Consider the following 17,274-nt stretch of genomic DNA (forward strand, 5'->3'; position numbering starts at 1 on the left):
TTGGTGGCTGCTGCCACCACCATGGCATCTACTTGCATGCCTTTGGTGAGAAAATCTTTGTCCTGAGGTGCTGACAAGAATGTATTAGGTCTACTAGAAACTGGTTCCACAGTATCAGGAGATTCCCACACCTTCCTACTCACTAGATCCAGGAGTTCGTCAAAAGGTGGAGAGACCCAAGAGGCGGAAGGTTGAGACCCGAAAGCCTTCAGGTACACTGACTCCTCATCAGAAGGGGAGGTGGTGGGCCAGTTGCCTCTCTGTTTCAGGATCTCAAGGATATTTGCGAAGGAAATATCATCAGAGGACGACTTGGGGGACCCTTCTGACTCCTTGAGGTCAGTGTCTGATGTAATGGACTCATCAGGGGAGTCAACATGCTTTCTCTTACAAGTTTTCTTCCGAGGGGGGTCATCAGAAGAATATTCTGGGGAGATCTCAGAAGACTGGGGACCACTCATGGAGGGGTCCTGAGGCTGCGAGTCTCTGCTGTGTTGGATGAGAGAAGGTGCTGAGACTAAGGTCGGTGCTTTAGGGGGAAAAGTGTCGGTGCCCCTAAATGGAACTGAAGACTTGGACAGAACACTCCTCATTGCCTCAAAGGCCGACCCTCCCAGCTCCGAGGAGGCCCCCCGCTCCAAAGGCGCAGAGGCAGTCCTCGGTGCCGAGGAGATAGGCTCCAAGACAGACGTGGGGTCCGAACTCACCTGAGCTAAAGCACCAAGAGGTAGGCTTGGAACTGAAGAAGTTCAGGTCCAAGCATCCCCCGCGGGCCTGACCAGAGAGCTTAGGACCCTAGACCCCACAGACGGCACAGAGGGGGTCAGAGCAGATATCGGAACTGAGAGACTGACCGAGGTAGCTGGAACCAACCTTTCCAGAGCAAGTGGCACTGACATCTCTGGCTCTGATGCACTGGAGTGGCTTGGAGGAGGAACAGTGACAGGGTGTACAGGCTCAGTAGGCTCCAGAACCAACTGGGACAGAGCCGAAAGTAAATTTGCCAGCGCCGATGTCTTGAGGAGTCTGCGCACCACTCTCTCAACGTCCTCATCAGAAAGGCTCTTCAAGGAGCTGGAAGATAAAGTGGGGGACTTAGACTGCTGAAGAATAGGAGATCTGAGTGTCAGAGAGACCGGACGAAGTTCAGCTGTCCGGCTCCAAGACACAGACTCAGTTATTGGCTCCGTAACCTTTGGAACCGAAACTGAGTGTTCCACATCAATGACCTCTGTTGGCAATGAAACCAGTGGAGCCGAAGAGGAAGTAGTCAATTTGGCAATTTTCTCTGGTGGCTCCGATGACACTGAGTGAGTGGGAGACCGCCTTTCTGTAGTTTTAACTTTGTCTTTTTTAGACGATGGTGACTTAGAGGAAGAAGAAGAAGCCAATTCATCCACGAAAGAATGCTTTAAGAGGCCTTTCAAAATGAGTTTGTTCTTTCTCTCTTGAAGGAGTTGAGGACTAAAAGCATGGCAAAAAAAGCAAGATTCTTGAAGGTGAATAGCACCTAAGCAGTATATGCAAATAGTATGCCCATCTGTCAGGGACATTTTCTGTGTGGACTTGGTACATTTTTTAAAGCCAGAAGGCTTGTGGTCCTTCGCGTCTTTAGACATATTTGAAACCAAATCACAAATACCAATGCCAGAAACAGAAAGGGAAAACAGAGACTACCTCTAAATTAAAATGGTTAGCTCTGAGGAAACAACAAAGTCAGACAGAGGACTAGGTCCTCTAACTTAAACGGGCCTAGCCCTGGGGAAGAAAGACAGATAACAGACAGAAGACTAGGTCCTCTAACTTAAACAGGCCTAGCCCTTGGTGAAAAAAGCTTAGAAAAGGAAACAACAAATAGGCAAGACCCAAATAGCAAGCAAAACCAACAGCGATGCAGGAATACACAACAACAGGCCTACAGAAGAATGGCCAATCAAAAAACAGCAGAAAGAGCATACAATGCTACACAAGGTCTTAAACAGACACTAGACTATAAAAAAATCACTAAGTAGGCTGAATACAACTTTTTTTAAAGTTATAAATTGAATAACAAGTAGAAAAATATTTCAATTAGCCACGGCCAAGAAGAAGCACATCTGAGCTCAGAGGCAAACGAGATCTGGGATATGTCAGCAGTGGTGCATGATGGAATACCTCCTTGCCACGAGCCAACCAGAAGACTTTGAGCTAGAGAATTGCCGAGTCAGAGCCGAGGTTCGGCTCTGAACCAAGTGTAAGAATGAAGGCGAGATAGGACTATAGAACATAGGTAGTTTTCCAAGAAAGAAAGTTCATGTTGCAAGTGCCCACTGGTTCAAAGTGTTTCTGGGTTAAACCCTGCAGAACTACAGTGAGGTTCCAAGGAGGAGAAGGGTCATCTATTGGGGGTTTGAGAAGAAAGACACCCTTCATGAAGGCTTTACATAATCTGGATCAAGCCAGAGAAAAAGAATTGTTTGCAGAATGGAAACTGGAAATTGTTGCTAACTGAAGCTTAACAGAAGAGAAGCTATCCCCTTCCTTAAAAAGAGCAATTATAAAGAGAAGGATGGCCAAAGAAGATGCTGAAAAGGGGTTAATATTCTAATTAGAAGTCCAAAAAGAGAACTTTTCCATTTGCTTCTGTAGGCTTTCTTGGTAGAAGCCTTCTGGGAGGCCAAGATAATGTTATGAACTGGCAAGCCTGGACTGTCTTAACTGTTACTGGAAGTGGAAAACCATGTGGTTAGCTTGAGGGCATGGAGGTTGGCATGTCGAATTCCCAAAGGATGAGAAAGAAGGTTATGAGTGGTTTCCAGTATTCATGGGGGAAATTTCAAGTGAGACCAGAGCAAAGGGAACCATATTTGTTGAAGCCAGAAGGGGGCAATAAGAATGACTGAGTTCTTCAGCCTGCTTGTTTTCTGTAAGAACTTGGGAATCACAGGAAGAGAAGGGTAAGCATAGAAGAGACCCGGGGGCCAATCATGAATCACAGCATCTCTAGTTGACCCCTCCTGGAGGGGAAAGCAGAGCAAAGTACTTTCTGCACTTGGTGTTGACGGGTGAGGCAAATAGGTCTCAGCAACGCTGGCCCCAGTGGCTGCAGATCATGTTCACTAATGACTGATTCAGAAACCACTCATGGGGAATCAAAATGGACAGACTGAGTCTGTCTGCCAGTGCACTGGTTTTCCCCAGTATGTGCACTGCAATGAGAAAGAGGTCTGAGGAGATCGAGAAAGAGGTCTGAGGAGATCGCCCATTCCCAAACCCTCATAGCCTTTCTGCACAGCGGATAAGAGCAGGTTCCTCCTTGTTTGTTGATGTACCAGACTACTGACATGTTATCTGTGTGAAATGCAATAGTCAAGCAAAAACATTGGAGCAGTTTATTTCTGAGTCTATCATTATTTTTCCAGTTACCACAGTATCAACCTTATTACCAGTGAAATGCAATAGTCCCCAGAGGGAGAATGTCCTGAAATGCTTGCAGTGCCAGAAGAACTGCTCTGATCTCTAGGACACTGATATGCAACTTGGGCTCCAGGAGAGGCTACATGCCTTGGACCATCTTCCTCAAGAAATACCCCCCACCCCAGTTGGGAAGTATTCGTGGTCACTGTGGTGACTGAGGGAGGAAGGGTGAATGGTCTGCCCAGAAACAGGTCATCACGCTGGATCCATCAGTGAACACAACATTTGCAGATTTGGGTGAGTCTTATGGGAAATGATATGGGCTAGTAAAGTATGGACCAGTGTACAACCATGGTCCAATGAAGGATTTGCATAAAGAATCTTGCTAGAGAGACTAGAAGAATGGCAGCTGACATCAAACTAAGAGCTTGTAGAACTAGCCTTGCTGGAGGGAATGGGTGACACAGTATGGCCCGTACCCGATTTCTCAATAATGTGATGCAATGAAGAAGTAAGGCTGCTTCCTGAGTCGTAGTATTCAAGAGACTCCCTATAAATTCCAGAGTCTGTACAGGGACCAGGTTTGATTTAGCATGATTTATAGAGATGCCTAAAGTGTTGGAAATCTGGAGCAAGTAATCCCTGGCTTGTAGGAGTTGATGCTTGGTTGGGGAGCTGAGAAGCCAGTCATCGAGGTATGGAAACACCTGGAATCCTTTGAGTCTCAAGTCAGCCACTAGTACTGCCATGGATTTGGTAAGCATCCTGGGGGATATGGTTAGACCAAAGGGCAGTACTCTGAAGTGGTAATGATTGCCCCCCCCCACCCGAAAGTGCAGATATTTCCTGGATGGCCTATCTATTTTGATGTGATAGTACGCATCCTGGGGATCTATAGAGCACATCCAATAGTCCTTGCACAGAAGAGGCAGGATGGACTGAAACGTAACCATTCGGAACTTCATCTGCTTTACATAGGTTTCAAATTGCTTAGATCCATAATAGGTCTTAGGTCCCCTGTCTTCTTTGGCACTAAATAGAAGTGGGAGTAATATCTGAATATTCTTTGTTTGGGTGGGACTTCCTGGATGAATCTTTTTTGAAGCATCTTTCTTATTTCCTGAGCTGAGTCTTCCCTTTGACTGGGTGGAAAGTCAGGGACCTTCTTTATTTGTAGAGGAGGAGGAAGGGAAAATGGTATGTAGTAACCTCTGGATATGATTCTTAGCACCCATGATTTTTTTTTTATATCTTTACATCTAGGTGCAAAGAGAATTGAGCCCTGACTACCTCCAGAGATGGATAGTTGGGCAGCACTTCAGGAGTGCTGATAAGGCCTATCAGAGAAGGAATCTCTGAAGCCTGGTTCTGTGAGCCTCCTCTGCCTGTAGGGTGATGCCATCCATTGAAACTTTCTCATTTGTCTCTGGAGGAAGTAGCCCTGCATGAATCCTGGAAAGGTCCCTGACACTTGAGGAACCACATCTTCTCACTGCCATGGTGGTTTCAACAGAAAGTACATTGAGGGGTAGAAAATCTGATCCATATGGCAGACAGAGTCTTCCCTTCCTGTTCACTGTGAGTGAGTATGTCTTTAACTGATGACCCGAACAAGGAAGAGCCATCAAAGATGGCATTGACAAAGGATGCCCTGAAGGGCTTCGCAAAGTCGCAAAGCCTCATCCAGGCATGTCTCCTAATGGCTATGCTTGAACTGACAGCTCATGAGCCACCCTCTGCTGTGTGGGAGATCAACCTCATGAGTACATTAGAAGTGGATGGAAGAGTGGCCAGTTCTGGAGAAACCTTCTTGAGATCATCAGTTGACATGGATTCAGAGTATTTTAAAGTTCCTTCATCAAATCTCTCTGCAGACAAGTAAAGTGTGGCAGGTAGTTTAACGACCTCAGCACGAACATAGCTGAGGTGTACATTCACTTTCTAAATCTGCCCATTTCTCCAGATTCCCTGTTCTGTGAATGGGCAGAGGAGTTTTGTTCAGCAAGCTCCTTCTTGGTGACTGCTGCCACAACTATAATATCAACTGGGATTCCCTTGCTCCAGTGGGGTCTATCAGAAGGAACTAAAAACTTGTTTGGGGATTTGGGGATGGACTCAACACTGTCCAATTCCTTCCAAGCCTGACAGGAAATCAGGTCAATAAGTTCATCCAGTGGGGGGGGGGGGTCACCCAAGACGTAGACGGTCCAGCATCAAAAGCCTCCAGAAATTCTTAAGCGGAATGGAACTGGGAAGAGAGCTGCCCTTCTGTTTAAGGATTTCAAAGATATCTCCAAAGGAGACATCATCGGGTGGTGATCTGGGGATCCTTCTCTCTCATCACAATCAGTGTCTTCAGTGAGGGTCTCCATGGGGGGGGGGTCTATGCATCTCCTCTTACATGTCCTCTTCTGAGGACTGCTTCAGTGGGGTGTTTGGGAGAGGTATCAGAAGAGGTGGGGAAATTCCTCTGTGGAACCTGTCTGGAGACTTCCCAGAACTGTCTGTCCCTGTGGAACAGGTCTGGTGGGCTCAGAGCTTGGACCTAATAAGGGGTGATGGTTAGGATCAGAGATAAGACAGGATGGTTCTCTGTGTAAACTGAAAGCCCTTTCTACCATCTTGAAAGCTGATGGACCCGGGGAAACCTTTCTCTCCCTCCTCTGGGCCGAAGCCACTGAAGGAGGAAGGTGGGACCTTCCCTGGATTTGGGGATCTTATGCTCACAAGAAGTGCATTTCTTGAAACCAGCTGGCTTGTCTGACATATTAAAGACAAAAAGGCAGAGTAACCCAAGAAAACAAGGGGTTAACAAAGATCAGTATATGTAGCAGCACAATTTGCTAGTTAGAGAAAGTCAGACTATGTCCAGAATAGGAAATAACAGTCTCTCTCTTTTTTTTTTTTAAATGATAGAAAAGAATAAGAATAAGACCTGAACAGGAATAAGGGCCACTAACGGCAGTCAATACTCAAAAAAACATGGAAACGGAAAGCCTTGATACTACTGACAGCTAGAGAGGGAGGAAAAGAGTGGATACTAAACTTCATGGCAAAAGAAGGAAGCTTTAGGCAGAAATTAGAGAAAATTAGAGAAATTATGGAAAAAAATAAGTCTTACTCACTCAAGAATGGAAATACTCCATCTTCCCACGATGGCAGTAAATGAGATCAGAGAAGCTGGGGTCAGAATAGAGCATTATGGGTAGAGGGAAGAGCTTGAGAATTGGATCTGAAGTCTTGAAATGTGGCTGACTTGGATCTGAGGATCAGATCAGATACCCATTTGTGAGGAAGAATGAAAAGGACAACATCAGATCTACTACTAAGCCCAGTGGCAACAGAACTCTGATATCTTACAATGGCAACTGAACAGGCCTGACTGGGGAGAGATAAATAATTCTCAGAACCAAACAGCTACTCTGGAGATCCATGATCGGAGACCGCTATAGTGAGTAACCCTTTCAAGTATAGTTTCAAGTGTAGCAGTCAGCGTAACTTCAAGGTTTCATTATTGCAGCATATTTTTTTTAAGTTTTTGTTAGTTTACAGTGACACTTCTTCCAGTTATCAGTAACTACAGCAGAAGTCTCCTAACAGACTTTTCAGCACCACACCAGTGTTTTTCCAGATGGGAGACTGTGAACGACAAACAGCATAAGGCCAGTGCCAATCACACTACAGTTACTCAAACAGCAGACCTTTTGGTAAGACACCACTGATATTCCAGATCTAAACTTCATACAGAAGACAGTCACAGCAGACAATACATCCTACATACAGTAATTGTGGCAGTTAGATGGACTGCAGAGCACCAGTGTTTATTCAAAACACTACTTCAAGAAAAGCCTCAAAGATCATCCACAGACCAGCAGTACTTCAGAAAATCTACAAACTTCATCTGTGTTCCTTCAGAACATAAAAAGACATTATCCAGTTAACAGCAATGTACTTCACCATTTCCACAAACTTTCAAGTTTCCAGTGTGACATCACACAGCCAAGAAGCAAGAAAAAATTAAAAAGCTGGAGATGACAGGACACATTAGCCATAAAGTTATATAAGAAATTATTTTTGTTATGCACTTTTTAGCTGTCAGGCAGTAATTACCATAAAAGTTTAAATACAACAATTAAGGTACACTGTATAGATATGTCAAACACCACCTCACAGTAGAGACACAGTAAAAACTGGGTAAAGCAGTCTAAAAATCTGTGTTCCAAAAATGTTCATTTAAATTTAAAGGTTATTAGTTAAGGAATATTACATCTTTCTAGACACAAAAGGGTTAAATAACAGAAACACACTGCACCAAACACACTGCCCCATGATTCACAGAATGAGTCACAGTTTCTATCAGTATAGCTTCAGACTTAAATAACAGAAATTCTTGTTTACAATCTTTAGAAATCAGTGTAAATAATACAGCACAGGTAATTCAAAATTCAGTATTAAGTTGCAGTATTGCCCGTACAGATGTCAACACTGTCAACGAACGTATTTCTGTGGCCATCAGGGTGATCATGGGGAAGAGGAAATATATCTTTTTCCCCACTGTAGTGCGATCTTGGAGTTGGTATATTTAAGTAGGGGGGTGTGGGGGGTGCAGTCCCCCACATTGGGGGTGCAGGGGGGCTTGCCCCCCTGCAAAAGTGTGATTAATGAAGTTTGTTTTTGTAGGTTTTCCTTACCTGTATGGCGCTGTTGTTGTTGGAAATGTGTTCAGCGTTCCGGATCTTGATGTTTATGTCCTTCGCTATTTTCGGAGTTCGGCATTTATGTTTCACTGTTTAGGTGTTCACGGTTGTGAACATTCGGTCTTATAATATAGATCCCTAATAATTTAGTTACTAGAATATAACATTTACCAGATTTCAGTTATTCTTTTACCTGTGTTCAGGTAACACTGGCAAAGAGATATTATTTTACTATTAACTTAGTTTCCAGAATATACATAGCTATTTTAGATGTTCAATATAAATATGTATCAGTCTAATGTAAATTTCAGTCAAGATTCAGGATATGATATTCATACTCAGTTATGTGTTCAGTATAGTACATTTCAGTCAGATTCCACAATATAACATTCATACTCAGTTACAACATGCAGTTATATCACACTTCACATTATTAAGTCATTAGTTTCAAAGGTTAAAGTGAGAGAATTATTTGTAACAGGCTTATTAAAATAAGTTATCTAAAGAATTAGTAGTTATAGTTATTTAATATATTCAAGGCATAACAGGGCAGACTTAATTTGTTAATTAATTTACAGATTACAGTGCACTTTACGTAATTATTATACATTAGACAGAAGGTTAAACTGACAAAGTATGCAAAGGTATAGATCTGAAATATAGAAAGTATAGGTTTTAGTAAACTAGATATATGCAGGATATTTAAGACACAAATTTAGTAGGCAGCCATCTATGACAGCACATAGAAATTAAAAAGATAAATAGAATTATTATTAACAAATCTAGATAAAAAAAATTACAGGCACACGTTAATTCAGTATATGGTAATTATGCATCACGGCCAGTTATAAAGGGATCTCTCTAGTGCCAATATCAGTTAGTCTTCAGGAAATAGCCATCATGCTTCATAGGCTATATAATGAAAAAGGGAATAGACTAAACAGTACAATGTTTGAGGATTTAAATGTATGGACAAGAGGCAAAGGTTTCATTTGCTATAAAAGACAGGCATCATGGTATAATAAGGTACCAGTTCATAAGGTAGAAAACATAGGCACATTTTGCATTACAGCATACAGAAATATGGAAGAACAATAGGCAGATTAACAATTTGTACTTTCTCTAACTTGACTGAAGACTGACAGAGAAAAGTTGAAAATGTGTATGGCATTTTATTCATGCTTGTTTCTGGAACAGCAGGGCTGAAAGACTTACCTGGCCCAATCAGTTTTAGAAACCATAGAAATAAGACACTGATTTTCAGAAGAATGTGCAGGTTTTAGATACATCACACACATCAGAACTTAGACTTAAAGACTATGGATATAGGTAATGGGGTAATGGTTGGAACAGGTATATTTCCTGCATATGGAGCTGTTAAAGCTATTTGGGAACTATGTCAATTAGCAAAGTTTCTGGAGATTTTGGCTAATAGTGCTTTTTACATCTATCAGGACACATCTGCAGATTATGAATGAGGTGGCATAAAGCCCATATAGCCTGTATATTTAAACCAGTTTATAGCACTTAGTAATACAGATATGATATATTTGTAAGGTAACTACAAAAGAAGGTCCCTGTAAACTTTCATCAGGGACCTCAGGGGGAGCTGTCAAATTGAGGTCTTTCACGTAAAAGTAGTTGTTAGGCATACGGCAGAATAAATAGTAGAACAGGCCTGAAAATATAGAGTCAGATTTGTGGTTTCATTTATGCATAACAGTTTGGTTAGCATTGCCGCCTCACAGCAAGAGGTTCTCCGGTTCGATTCTCGGCTGGGGTGCCTGCCTTCTGTGTGGAGTCTGCATGTCCTCCCTGTGGTCGTGTGGGTTTTCTCCAGGTGCTCTGGTTTCCTCCCACATCCCAAAGACATGCAGTAGGTGGATTGGACACTCTAAATTGGCCCTAGGTGTGAGTGTGTGCATGTGTGTGGCCTTCTGTGGAATGTTGGGTGCTGGGCTGGCAACTCGACACTGTAAAACTCCACTGCCAATCATGAGCGGACAGATGATCTGCTGTGGTGACCCCTAACCGGGAAAAAGCCGAAAGAAGAAGAAGAAGTTTCAGGGAAAGACAGTTCAGTAGAAGGGAAAGGATAACCTTGCTGACTAAGCATGCGATATGCAGAAATAACAGCCTTTCCAAAGGGAAGATATGTGTGCTTGCAATGAAATGCTAGATAAAGAACAGACAGTTGGGTACTGTCAGACACCTGAAAGACAAGGTCTGGGAACCAAAAGAATCAAGGTTAAGGAGGTGGATAAGCTCCCAGAGGAAAATTACTGAACTGAAGTAATATAATATGTATGTTTAGGATGGAGAAGTTAGTTGAAGTCTGGTACAAATCTTGTTCAGATATTGTTATTGAAATACTTTTGTCCTTTCAGTTATTTGATATATTATGCTAATATATACCATCTGAATATACTATGACATTTATATATTCTGATATTATATTAAATATTATTCAGTACAATAAACTATTATTATGTAATCCATGGTAAAAGAACTCTGATTTCATACACATACATTTATGTGAATGAAAACAAACCATACCAACATAATTGTAGTTGCAAACATTATACATCACTTATAATTTATCCAATCACTGCCAGTCAGACATTATATAGCTCAATCAAATCCTGCCTTCTTTTAAAACTCATTCCTCCTTTGCATGTACTGTTTCCACAATTCCCATTTGTTTCAAAGTAATTTGCTCCTGCCCTTTTCTAAAGATCCCATTTGCAGTTGTTTTATATCAGTTACTGTATTGACTACTTCAAGTACAGTTGATTTAGTCTTAGATTTACATTTTCCAGTAATTGCTTTTTTGTCTACTGCCATAATTAGACAAACAGCAAGGCCTTACTATGTCAAGGCAATTCCAATTCTATACCATAGCTCAAAAAGTCATCTCCTTAGTTGACCCAGTTTGCTCTCCCAGTACATCTGATAGAGAAGTCTGCAGGGAATTTTTAAAGTCTGCCAACTCATTACATTCCAGAAAACATGTTCACAATTACCTCTTTTATCTGCATCAGACCTCCAACATTTGCTATCTACCTGCAAAAAAATTCTTTGGAGTCTACTTGGGATAGAAAAATACCTATGTAAACACTTCCAAGCAATATCCTAAATCTTCAAGACTTTGCTGCATATTTGGGAGACATACATATATCCCCCATTCTTTCTTTACAAATTGATTATCCCAGTCTCTCTTCCCAATCCTTTCTAACCTCCTCTGATTGATTCTTATAATTATTATGCAATATTTCATATGTTCTAATAAGTATTCCTTTTTAACAGCAGCACCTATTCTAGATTTTACTAAAAACTCTACAAGTGCTGGTCTTTCACTTAGGACTCCTCTATTTCTTTCTCTTTGCCTATACTCTGATATCAATCCTTGACAGGGAAGGCAATCTCTACCTGCAGTCGAAATAAATTTTTGGCCTCTTTCAATTATATCACCTTTCTCTCTTTATTATACATTGGTTCTGTTGCCGGTTTTATCCAATAAATTCCAGCCCCCTCTTACCCACTGTCTATATCCCTAATTGCAGTCATCCACATTGGCAGAATCTCCTTTCTCCATTCCCATGTCAGCTTAGTTTTTTTTATTAGTTTCTGGTACTATTCTTTATGGCTGTTGTTCTCCTTAAAGATCTGCATCCAAAATTCCAGTCTCTCCTTGTTTTTTGAGCTTTCTCCTTTTTCGTCATCATCCATTTCCACTATTGAATTATGACTCTGTGTAACTCTGAAATTCCCCTTCAAATCAGGTAATCCCAAACTGTCTCATTGTATTGGAAGAATCAGCTTATCCCACTTGACTCTTGCCGTCTTCCCCTCCCAGATAAAATCCTTCAGCTCTTTATTAATTGTTATCCACAGCATCTCCTCTGGTTGATATGAATATGCCTAAACTGTATATAAAACTAAAGGGACTAAAAACATTTTAACTGCTTATATCTTGCTATCTATATCCATAAAACAGAGTTTCCAATTCCTCAGTTTTTGCTTTATCTTTTTAGTCTCCTCCCACATAATCTTAGCTGCCACACCAGAATAATTTTTAATCCATACACATAAGTACTTCATTTTATCATGTCCTCATAAATATGGATACTGCTGAATTAATTTGCATGTGGGTATATAGTTTACAGCTATTGCCTTTGTTTTAGTTTCATTAATTTTCTATCCCAAAAAAGACTTGAAACCGTGTCAAAATGTTCCACAACACTGAAGTCTCCTTTTCTGTTATTATCAGATATAAAATAATATCATCTGCAGATAAAGCCAGCTTTTCCTGACTACATCAATCCACACATCCACAATCCCTTTTTTCCCATTTTTGCAGCTGGGGGTCAGGGTTTGACTTCAACAGTGACAATCATGTAGAGCCAGGTTTCTGCAACACACACACACACACACACACACACACACACACACACACACACACACACACACACACACATGCACACACACACGTACACACACACACACACACACACACACACACACACACACACACACACACACACACACACACACACACACACCTACCTGGGGCCAATTTAGAGTATCCAATCCACCTGCTGCATGTCTTTAGAGTGTGGGAGGAAACCAGAGCACCCAGAGGAAACCAATGCAAACACAGGGAGGACATGCAGACTCCTCACAGAAGACACCCTAGCCAAGAATCGAACCAGAGAACCTTTTACTGTAAGGTGACAAAGATATCCACTGCACCCCCTGTGCCACCCTTAACAATGATATCCTTCAATTTCCTTATTTTCTTTGTGAATGGTTCTAAATATAATGCAAGTTACAAAGGGGACAGAGGTGCCTAGTTCCTCTGCTCAAACAGAAATTATCAGAGAGGGACCCACACACTTTAATTTTCACTTCCAATCCCTCATATATCCTCCCAATCAACCTTATAATTTTATCAGGGAATGCAAATGCTTCCACTCCACCAGCTTACTCTGTCAAACACTTTCTTTGCATCAAGACCCACCACTTACAGTGGTATTTTCTTACATTCCGCTTCCCTCTGGATCATCACTGTTCTGTTAATGTTGTCAAATGTTTGCTTCCCATCCTCAAAACCACACTGATTCATATCCATCCATTTTGGCATCACCTTTGCCATTCTTTTAGCCACTATAGACATAATCAGTTTGTAATCACAGTTTAGAATTGAAATGAGCCTGTATGAAGCTGGATTTGATGGGTCTTTATCTGCTTCAGGTATTACAGCCACTACTGCTTTCTTGCAGGGAGTTGGTGCTTCTCCTCATCTTAAAATACTATCAAAACAAAAACTTCCAAATCTTTATCATTTTTCCCTCCAAGCTTCCAAATGTCCATAGGAATACATTCTATTCCTGGGGACTTTCCTGCAGATTCGTTATACATCACCATTATTATCTCCTCTCCTCCTATGCTGTTAGTAATTGAGCCTCATCTACCTCTAACCCTGACATATTTAATTTTTCCATAAACATTTTCATTTGTACCTTTTCTTAATTCCATATTTCTCTGCTTTAAACAGATTTTTATAAAATTTCCCAAATATTTCTAGTACCGCTATAGGATCTCTTGTTATCTTCCTTATTATAGACTCCCCAAGCTTGGCAACAACTCTTTCTACTTTTTCTTGCCTGAGTTGCCGTGCTAAAAGTTTTTTGTCCTTTGGAGTTATCAAAAACAGTTGTTTAACAGCAATCTTTCTAAATTCATGCACATTATCAAGGTAGTCCCTTATTTTCTGTTTAGCATTTTGCAATTGCTCCTCTTCTTGTTCTGTAAGATTCCCCTATTCTGCAATACTTCAACCTTTGTCAGTCCCTCTAAATAATTCTGGTAACTTCTTAACTGTCTCTCTCTTTCTTTTATTTCCACTCTATTTTTAAACTCCACTTTAATTTTGTCCCACTCCTTAGCTATATTTCCAGAAGAAATTTCTATCTTCTTTAATAACTCCCAAATAATTTCCACTATCCATTCCTTAAATTCCTCTCTTTTCAACAGATAGATGGGAAAGTGCCAGTGTCTCATTTTTATTTTAGTTATTATTGACGCGTGATCTGAAACAGTTATTGGATGTGTATTAAAACTTTCAATTAAATGCACAGGTTCCTGTGAGATGTAAGTTCTGTGTAGCCTAGCTCAGTTTTTGTATCTTAGGGAATAATATGTAAATTCACTTCAGACTCCTACTACTGAATTCACATCTTCTGTGACAAATATTTTCATACAGTTCTTCAAAAATCTACCCTCCCTTGTTATATTTTTCCTTCTGAGCTCCACAGATGCATCATCTCTGCTGCAAATCAAATTCCAGTCCCCACTTGTAAGCAATATTCCCTGCTGAATGCTGATTACGGACAGGTGAAATCCTTGGTTACAGTCAAGGTGTCCCACAGGGCTCTGTACTAGGCCCTTACTTGTTTAGATTGCATCTTTCAGATCTTACTTTTTCATCTGAGGTGTTCTAAAGTCTATATGCTGATGACCTGAAATTGAGTAAACTGATAACAAGTGTTACAGATAAGGCATGACTGCAAAATAATTTGACTAAATTGACCATTTGGGCACAGGAGAAAAATATGTTGATAAATACATCAACAACTAAGCATATGAGTTTTGGGAGACATAAACTGAAAGGTGAATATTTAATATAGCACACAGTGATTGAAACTGTAGGCTCATTTAAGGACCTGGGTATATGGGTAGATTCAGCTATGAGTTTTTCTAATCGTATCAACCAATCGGCTAATTATAGTTATAGAACTATAGGTTATATAAAAAGATTTATAAAGTCTAGGAAATCAAACATAATGAAGTCACTGTTTGTTAGTTACATTAGACCCAAACTTGAGTATGGAATAACAATATGGAAACCCTATAGGAAAACAAGCATGAATAAACTAGAAAGAGTACAGCGGAAATATACTAAGGGCATCCATGGATGTGAAAATCTAAGTTATTATGAAAGACTATAATATCTGAACTTGTACAGTGTCTCTTACAGATATTTAACAGGAGATCTTATTCAGGTATATAGGGCATTTAGGGACAACTACCTCTGGGAATGTTTGGGGTTATCAAAAAGTGCTAGAGAATCATCAGATAACCTATGTAGAAGATTCTATAGGAATGAGAAGTGTACTAATTGGTTCTCTGACAGGGTAGCTGATGTTTGGAACAGACTACCAAATTACATTAAAGCAAGTACTAGTTTAGATACTTTTAAGAACAGTCTGGACATTTATTATGGGAACAAGTGTTTTGGCATATTGTCAAGCTAGAAGGGCTTAATGCGTGTACTTGAAACATTTGTATGTATGTATGTATATTTCTCTAAGATTTTTCTTAACCTCCATTGTAGCAGCTTTAGGTGGATTATACATACATGCCAGTATAATCCTCCACCCTTGCCAGTATCCTCCATAGTACTATTATCTTTTTTTATTCTCTTCTATCACTATTGGAGCTTCTCTTGGAATTAATATAAGTACTCCTCTCTTCTTCTTTCTAAGGTATTCCACTGAATAACTGTCCTGAAAAACCTTTCTTTATCAAATTCTCTTGTTCACTTCTTTCTGTTTCACTACTCTTTCCTTTTTGTATATACGTATGTATATATGTGAGACCATTTACATTTAAAGATAATATAGAAACAGTCATTATGTTATTAGGTTATTATTCCTACCTTCTACGTCTGACAGCTTTTTGTTACATGTCTAGTTACAGCTTTTGTGTTACATGCGTACACTCATTTTTGGCAGGTTGATTTTTTATACAGTTGTTTCTTGTCATATCCATTTCAGCCTCTATCACATCTTACAAAACTTTTTGTTTTATTGAAAGCCCTCAAACAAAAAAAAACACCCCCAATACACCTCTCAAACCTATTAACTTAATACTAACACACAAAACTATGCACATCTTCAAATGCTGAAGTTTTATCCTCCTAACAGGAACAACTGTCCCAAACTGACAGCCACATTCACAGACTTTGACTAAACTAAAAGGAAGATTATTCATGTTAAGATGCATGGTACAGTCTGTGCTTCTACTAAGTGCTCTTTGGTTTTGTCTTATCTTTATTACTCTCCCAAACTGGAATGCTTTGAGAATACATTATCTCCTGGCCACTGAAAGAAATAAGTACTCTATTTTTATTGCTCCATTGGATTGTCTCTATGGAGACATGTGAACCAGATATAGAGTTGCTTCTACAAGCACTCCTTTATAAAGACAATGTTCTTTTTTATGTGCTGCCCTTAAAATATGTTGCTACATTAAGACAAGGGTCTTAATCCAGTTATTCTCCTATGCAAGAGTGAAAAAAAGCACATCAAATTTTCTTGTATCCTGCTACCTTGACCAAACTTTTATTCTTTTATTTTACAATGCAGTGCCTACATTTCTTAAAACTGAACAAACAGAAAGAAAGAAAAAAAGAGGGGGGTGTGCAGGTTTACTTTAGTATCCCCATTACACTTGAAAATAACAGAGAAAACTTTAATTTATAGCATGCAGACTAAATCATGCATTATAAAAACATTACTATTAAGAACATTATTTTTACTTACAGTTTACACTTTCCTTCCTCTCCCCAATGTTCTTTCAAATATTAATGGCATAAAATAGGGCATATGCTTTAGAATCATGTGCATGTTTACCAAATTCAAAAACATCCAATTTTTCCAGGTTTTCTTGTACTTTCCTTGTTCTTTCCTGTTTCACAAATATAATAAATGCTTTGTAATCCCAAATTTATCTGTCAATTACTGAGTTGCTAGTTTTATTCCTGTTGATCTCCATCTCCCAAATCCATATCTGCATCATTCCCAATACACTCCTAGTTCTTCTAGTCAACTCTTATGCTTTTTATTGCCTCTCAAGCATTTTCCATTGAAAAGTTGGAAAAGGTTTCACTGGCAAAGCCTCTCTCTCTCTAATCTTTATTACCAAAAGAACAAGAAGAAGAATCTCATGTTTCAAAATTCAATAATTGTTGGACACACTTTTGTATTTCTTCCTCATAATGCTCTGCATCAAAAACTGATTTTGACTCTCCAGGAAATAATATTCTGAAAATAGCTGGGTATAGCAGCTTCAATCCCATGCCTTCTTCTTGACATTCCCTGATTAGTGGAATAAATGT

The sequence above is a fragment of the Protopterus annectens genome, chromosome 13.part0 (assembly GCF_019279795.1).
Source record: "Protopterus annectens isolate FY-2018-M chromosome 13.part0, PAN1.0, whole genome shotgun sequence".
Classification (NCBI taxonomy): domain Eukaryota; kingdom Metazoa; phylum Chordata; order Ceratodontiformes; family Protopteridae; genus Protopterus; species Protopterus annectens.